Here is a 7,998-nt window from a genome sequence, read left to right on the forward strand (position 1 = left end):
TGACGTTTAAAGCTCAAACATATCTTGTTACCTACAGAAAAATATTTTTTAAATTTCTTTGGGTAATTTACTTTCAAAAAATTTTGGCAGTCCACTTTTTGACTTTTTTTAGTCCGGACTTGGCCAGCAGTCCACCAGTTGTCGACCCTTGGTCTAGAGTTTTAAGGTTTAGAGCATTGCTTAGCATTCAGGAGGACACCGGTTCGATTCCGGTTTCGTCTGACAGTCCTTGGATCAATTAGACAGATGCTGGGACAGTAATATTCCCCAGATAGTCAATATTTCACACTTTTCTGTCTTCATTTCGTCGGCCTTATCTTTCTCACACCAACCACCACCCAGTTATAACCACCATTTCTAAAAGGAGGCTGAAGAGGGTCTTCCGTCCAACCCTCTGCCGTAGTCTGCAGGGACTACCCGCTTTCCAGCATTAGTAGCTGATAGAAACGGAAATACTCAAAAGTTTTTTAGTTTTTTCGACGAGTGAGTCAAAATAGCACTTTCCGATACCCATGTCATATAAATAACTGTTTAATTAGAATATTTTCCTAATATAACGATTTTATTTTCAGAAAATAATTCTCGAAATGAACCGTCTAGGTATGATGGTAGATTTGTCTCACGTTTCNTTATACCTTAGCGTGGCAATGTCTTAAGGATAGATACGAAGATCCACGAGCGTTAATCCACCATCACACCAAGGGACTTTTTGAACTGCCGACTATTACTAAGGAATCCCACATCTCTCTCAGACAATTGTTAGACGATATGAATAACAATTTGTTAGCATTAAAGGCATTAGGTGAACCTACTGACTCTTGGTCTACACTTGTCATCTATATTATTACAAGCAAGTTGGATGCTTCGACAAAACGTGAATGGGAACGGCAAAGGGTTAAGTTGGTTGGTAAACCTACGTTAAGAGACTTTGTTAACGTACTGGAAAACCATTGTAAATATCTTGAAATGACTACAACAGAAAGGCCAATTTATTCTGGTAAGGGTCATTGTACGAACGATAAGAGACCATTTAATTATAGAAAAACAGAACAAGTGACATCTCATGTTGTAACCAACACAATCAGCTGTTTATTTTGTAAAAAACCTCATCCTTTGTACTACTGTGAAGGATTCAAGAAACTTACTCCAGCGAGAAGAGTCGAAGAAGTACAAAAAATGCGACTATGTTTCAACTGTTTAAATCCAGGGCATAGGAACAAATCATGTAACTACGGGCATTGTAAAAAATGCCACCGAAAACACCACACGCTACTTCATCAAGATATTAGTAATCAACATCAAACAAGCAATAGTAACAATGAACCAACACCTGTGACTCCCTCAACATCTACAGCACCCTCGGTAACAATGGTAGCCCAATCAGCGAACTCAAACACTTCGCATGTACTATTATCAACAGCGATCGTATTAATCCAGGACAAGCAAGGAAAACGACATGAATGCAGGGCTTTGCTTGACTCTGGATCTCAATCCAATTTCATCACGAAGGATTTATGGACTCGCTTGAAACTACCATGCACACAAGCGACAATTATAGTCTCTGGAATTGAAAATGCAACCCGTAACGTTGACTACAAGACAGAAGTAAAGATGCACTCCAAAACAAGTGGCTTTACAAGGACAATGACCTGTTTGATAATGCCACGGATCACCAGCTACACTCCGAACGTAGCATTCAGTGTGGATCAGTTCAAATTACCCCCTGGAATCACGCTAGCTGATCCTGAATTTTGTTTTTCGCGGCCGATCGACTTGCTAATTGGAGCTGGATTGTTTTGGGATCTTCTATGTATTGGACAAATACGAACACATCCAGACCAACCTATTTTACAGAAGACGCAACTTGGTTGGATTCTAGGCGGTACAGTAACTTCAAATAAGGGTATCGACAGCAGTCTTACGTTGTGTCATTTAACAACAAAACAATCAGCCACTAGCGAAAATCTTTTGCATCAAATGGAACGTTTTTGGAAGGTAGAAGAATGTGACGCGACTACAGACAGCACGCGACTTATCCCTGAAGAAACATGTGAGAAAAACTTTCGTTCCACAACCTCCCGTGACCGCAACGGACGATTCATTGTGACAATTCCCTTTAATGAAAAAATTCAGACATTAGGAAATTCATTCGATACAGCGATGAAGAGATTCTTAGCTTTGGAACGTAAATTGAAGAAACAACCAGAACTTATGCAACAATATGTGACATTTATGCAAGAATATGAGCAACTACATCATATGTCTGAAGTATCAGAAGATAAATGCAATGAGGAGCCTTCTTTCTATCTACCACATCATGCCGTTATGAAAACAAATGGCAATGTTACAAAATTACGCGTCGTTTTCGATGGTTCAGCGAAGACGACAACTGGAGTATCTCTCAACGATGTGCAAGAAATTGGCTATAAGATACAACAAGATCTTTTTTCTATTGTCCTGCGATTTCGGCGACATAAATACGTCATTTCTGCCGACATTGTAAAAATGTACAGACAGGTACTTGTAGCACAAACCCAACGAAAATTTCAGCGTATATTATGGCGAGAAAATGACTCAGATCCTATCAGAACATACGAACTGAATACTGTAACATATGGCACAGCGTCGGCACCGTTCCTGGCTACAAGGGTCTTGCGAGAACTTGGAGAAATGCACAAGCAATCATATCCTCGTATTAGTCAAGTGATCGTCAATGACTTCTACGTAGATGACCTATTATCAGGTGCAGACACAATTAAGGAAGCACAAGATTTGAAGATGAAAATAACGGAAATTCTCAGCACAGCGGGAATGGAGCTAAGTAAATGGACGTCAAACGAAACACAAATAGTTACTCAGGACAACCCATGTAAGGACAAGGAGTTTGAAAAGGGTATGAGTTCAAAAACTCTAGGACTCCTATGGAATTCCCATCAGGACACACTAGGATATTCAGTTGACAGTGAAAATTCAATTCAGGTGACAAAGAGAACAATTTTGTCCACAATATCTAAAATATTTGACCCTCTTGGCCTGGTTGGTCCAGCAACGATACAAGCCAAATTAATCCTACAGAAATTATGGCAGCTTCAACTTCGTTGGGACGAGTCACTTCCGCAAGAAATACATCATAGCTGGAATTCCTTCTATAAGCAATTAGACATCTTGAACAAACTTTTTATACCGAGGCATGTACTTTGCGAAAATCCACTGATTATTCAACTGCATGGATTCTGTGACGCCTCCGAAAAGGCTTATGGAGCCTGTATATACATACGATCAACAAATGCACACGGAGAACATACTGTGAGGCTATTGTGCGCCAAATCAAGAGTGGCGCCACTTAAGGTAATTTCACTTCCAAGACTAGAATTGTGTGGGGCTTTATTATTGGCACGACTATATAGCCAAGTAATTTCGTCCTTGAATTTCGAAACCTACCAGTCTTTCTTTTGGTCGGACTCTTCTGTAGTACTTTCATGGATTAAGGCTTCGCCTACCAAATGGAAAACGTTTGTAGCTAACCGGACTTCGGAAATTCAAGAATTAACGAATACAAACTGGAACCATGTGACATCAAATGAAAACCCCGCGGACATAATATCACGAGGAATTAGCCCCCAAGAATTATGCAAGGCCAATTTATGGTGGGACGGACCGTCATGGTTGTTAAGGGATTCGGAAGAATGGCCAGTACCGTTTGACACTCAAGACGCAACAATTCCAGAAGAACGACAAGGTACATATTCACATTTACTTCACAGTAGCTCCAATTTCGACATTCTCGAGCGATACTCATCTTCCAATAAGTTATTTAGAGTCATTGCATGGTGCTTTCGATTTGTCAAAAATTCTAAGACCACAAGGGCAGAACGTAATTATACTGCACTATCCCCTAATGAACTTAACGATGCACAAATTGTACTCTTAAGGTTAGCACAATGTAAGGACTTTCAAAGGGAAGTCAATGAACTTACAAGGGGTGAATGTACTCCGAAAACAAGTAACATTCGTGGACTCAACCCATTTTTAGATAAACATGGTCTCCTTAGGGTGGGCGGTAGGCTTCAGAATGCCTCAATACCATTTAACCAAAAACACCCCATAATATTAAGTTCTAAAAATCCCTTAACACACCTATTAATAAGAGAAGAGCACGAACGACTGCTTCATGCTGGTTGTCAGGCCGTTTTAGCTTCACTTAGAACGCGATATTGGCCGACTGCTGCGAAACGGACAACAAAAAAAATTTTAAATAAATGCATCCGATGTTTTAAGGTTAAACCAACGGCTACTTCATACATTATGGGAAACTTGCCATCTGCACGAATTAATCCAGCGCCAATTTTCTACTCTACAGGTGTAGATTACGCTGGTCCCTTTTACCTAAAGGATAGGACTAGAAGTAAGGTTACAACGAAAGCATATGTTTGTATTTTCGTATGTTTCGCAGTAAAGGCTGTACACATTGAATTGGCTGTCAATTTAAGCACTGACGCATTTCTGAACTGTCTGAGACGTTTTATTTCTAGAAGAGGAATGTGTAGGAATATTTATTCAGATAACGGTACTAATTTCATAGGAGCACGCAATGAATTACGGGAACTCGGGACTTTATTCGCTAATGAAGGTCGTAATGGGCAAATAGCGAATTATTTGGCAGAACACCAGATTAACTGGCACTTGATTCCCCCTTCAGCACCACACTTTGGAGGACTATGGGAAGGTGCCGTTAAATCAGTAAAAGGTCACTTACGACGAGTCATAGGAGACACTAGGTTAACTTATGAAGAACTATACACCGTGTTAACGCAAATCGAAGCTTGTTTGAATTCCCGCCCATTGTCTCCCCTATCAGATGATCCTAATGACCTTATCCCCTTAACCCCAGGTCACTTTCTTGTCGGGCAACCATTAACTAGTTTTGCAGAGCCGAACCTCGAGGATATCAAACCAATTAGACTGAACCGGTACCAGCAGCTGGTCCAGATGCTGCAACATTTCTGGAAACGATGGAAGTCAGAATATCTGCACCAGCTACAACAACGTAGTAAATGGACTTCGTCTACAAATCCTAAATTGAACCCGGGAACCATGGTTGTGATTCAGGATGACAACTTGCCGCCCATGCGATGGCGTATGGGACGCATCTTAGAGCTTCACCCAGGTCAGGACAACGTAACGAGGGTTGTGACTGTCAGGACTTCCGAAGGAATCATTAAACGGCCGGTTAAAAAGATATGCATTTTACCGATCGAAGAAAAAACCGACGAGCGGATTCCTTATCAGCAACAACAGACAGTGACAGTAAGTGAACCCTAATTGTGTAGTGATAGTGTTAAACGATTTCGACAGATAATTGTGAACCTCTGTACAGTGTAGTGATGTGAAAAACAATGGTGTTATGTAAAGATAGAACTTATGTTTAGTTATTAGTGTGTATTTATAGAGACATGAACATAGTATCATATAAGGACCTTTAATTTACGTTTGGAAAAAATTGTATTTTTTCGGTGGGCGGAATGTTCGGTCCTTGTTAATTGTATATAATCATTGTGTATAGTCATTGTATATATTTTTGTAATATTTAGAAGACGTGCTGTAAGTTAAGTTTTATATTTATATTAGTTTACGATAGTTGTTAGTTTGTACAAATTTTTATTATCATTTTGAAAAGATTTATTCATAGGCACGCCTGGGAATCTCTTTGAACTGGACATCAACAAACAGGGATGGTTCGCAAATGTACAATTACCTACTTTCACAAACTTTTGCAATCACCCGCTGTGTCGGCATCTTCTAATTCAAATTCAATATTTTTCAGAACCGAATGGGCGTTACCATCTCTGTTTGTCGAAGGGCGTACCTACCCCTCTATATGTATATATTAATTGTACCAATTCATGAACGAGGGGACAAGTATTTCAACCTTAGCACCAAGAACTCGTAACTTGAACATTTCAGTGACCATTTTTTGCAACTTGTATTTTTTCTGTACTTGTTTTAATTAAAACATAGCTCACGGTGTTGATGTGTTTATTTTGAAACACCATCACCGAAACATTGTTACACCGGCTTTCTAACAAATGGTTCAGCTGATATAGGTACTGTTGTTGGTAAGTATTTTAAAGTAATTTGTTCTTTAAAAAGCAATCAATAAAGTTACAAGGCCTCCAACCCGAAATAGGTGTTGTGATTTAAGGTGACGTAAACGATGCACTTTGTGTAGGATCCCCCCATTCCAGTTATGCATTTCTTGTAAAATTGTAAACTTACAAGTTACTTAGAATTTGTGAGATTTATTTCTTTATGAGCAGCGACCCTCCAAAAAGTTATGGATGGAGCTGGGAATAACCAAAATTCTCTAACATCAAACCAATTTTAATTTGTGAGATATAGAACGCGGCAAGGTGTCGTAATGTAACATGTGTTTTAACGAAAATTACGCATTTTTGGGTAATCCAAGAAAATGATTCGTAGTTTCGATTCCTTTTTAACAAATTTTGCAAATTTGGATAAGCACAATTTCGCTCTTTAGAGTTGTTCAACTCACTTTAAATTTGTTTGATATTAAAGCGCCGCAAGGTTTCTGCAAGATAGCATGTGTTTCCTTTTTAAACCAATTTTAAAATTTGGAAGCCCACAATTTCGCTTTTTGCAGTGGTTCAAGCCAATGTTAATTTGTGAGATATAAAAGCAGGGTAAGGTGTTGCAAAGTGACGGAAATGATGTAATTTTACAAATTTGGACACGCAAATTTCTCTTTTTACAGTTGTTCAATCAGAGACGGATTTAATAAGGTGATGCGTTTTGTATAGGACCTCCAATTCATAGGACCACGCATGTGGCCTCATATTCCAATGATGCATTTCTTGTAAAAATTGAAAATTACGCGTTCGTAGGAGTTTTGCAGTTTGTCTTTCATTTATATATATTTTTTGAAAAGGAACCATCAAGAAAACCAAAATACGCCATTCATTCTCCACTAAGACTTCAAACGATTTTGCTTTTTCCATTTACTTCGATTCTTTTAATGTCTTTTCTTAAGTATATTCTAACATTATTGTAAAAATCTGACTTCAACTTCGCAATCAAACGTTGGTTTTTGATGCTGAAATCAGTGGCAGATTCAAGTTCGACTGCACCTTAGGCCCCGTTTGTAATAACGTCTTTTAAGAATCCAAATGAATATCAAAAATTAGTTTCTTATGGATTAGGATTAAAATTGTCGATTCAATATTCACAGAAAATTAACAATGAAACGTAATTGTCTGTATATTCCTATGTACAGTATAGTATTTCAAATCAGTTTCATAGACTTTCGTAGCAATAAAAAATTAATGGGGCCCATGTTTGGCCGAGGCTTTTAACATTAACAAGTTTAGAAAATATCCTATTATACTTTCAGAGCACATAAACTATATAGCGGATGTGGCCGGTATCAATCACGTCGGTATTGGTGCAGATTATGACGGTGTGGATAGGTAATTAAAATTTTTATTTGTAATAAATGTAAAGCATTTGAGATTGTTTTAAAAAAAATAAACATTTGCAGTTATCCCAACGGATTAGAAGATGTTTCAAAGTATCCCGACTTATTCGATGCTTTGAAAAAGTCAAACCCACAAAAATGGACCATAAACAATTTGGAAAAATTAGCTGGACGGAATATAGTTAGAGTACTTAAAAAAGTTGAAGAGGTATAGGACATTGATTATTAAAATAAATAATTTATTTTACATTCATATATACAAATTTTCAAAACTTTTATTAGGATTTTATTGCGACTATTTGACTCGTTTTTTCTTCCAGGTTCGAAATACCTATTGTTTGAAATCTGAATGTCCTGATTATTCTTGGATACCAAAGGAAGATTATAAAAATATTAACGTTCCAGAGGTAATGGCATGTAAAACAGAAGAGAATATAGTTGTGTAATTCACATATATATATAATTATATATAACATTATATATAAATATTTGAATAAAATAGACTA

Source organism: Agrilus planipennis, unplaced genomic scaffold (genome assembly GCF_000699045.2).
Source record: "Agrilus planipennis isolate EAB-ADULT unplaced genomic scaffold, Apla_2.0 scaffold57, whole genome shotgun sequence".
In the NCBI taxonomy this organism is placed as follows: Eukaryota; Metazoa; Arthropoda; class Insecta; order Coleoptera; family Buprestidae; genus Agrilus; species Agrilus planipennis.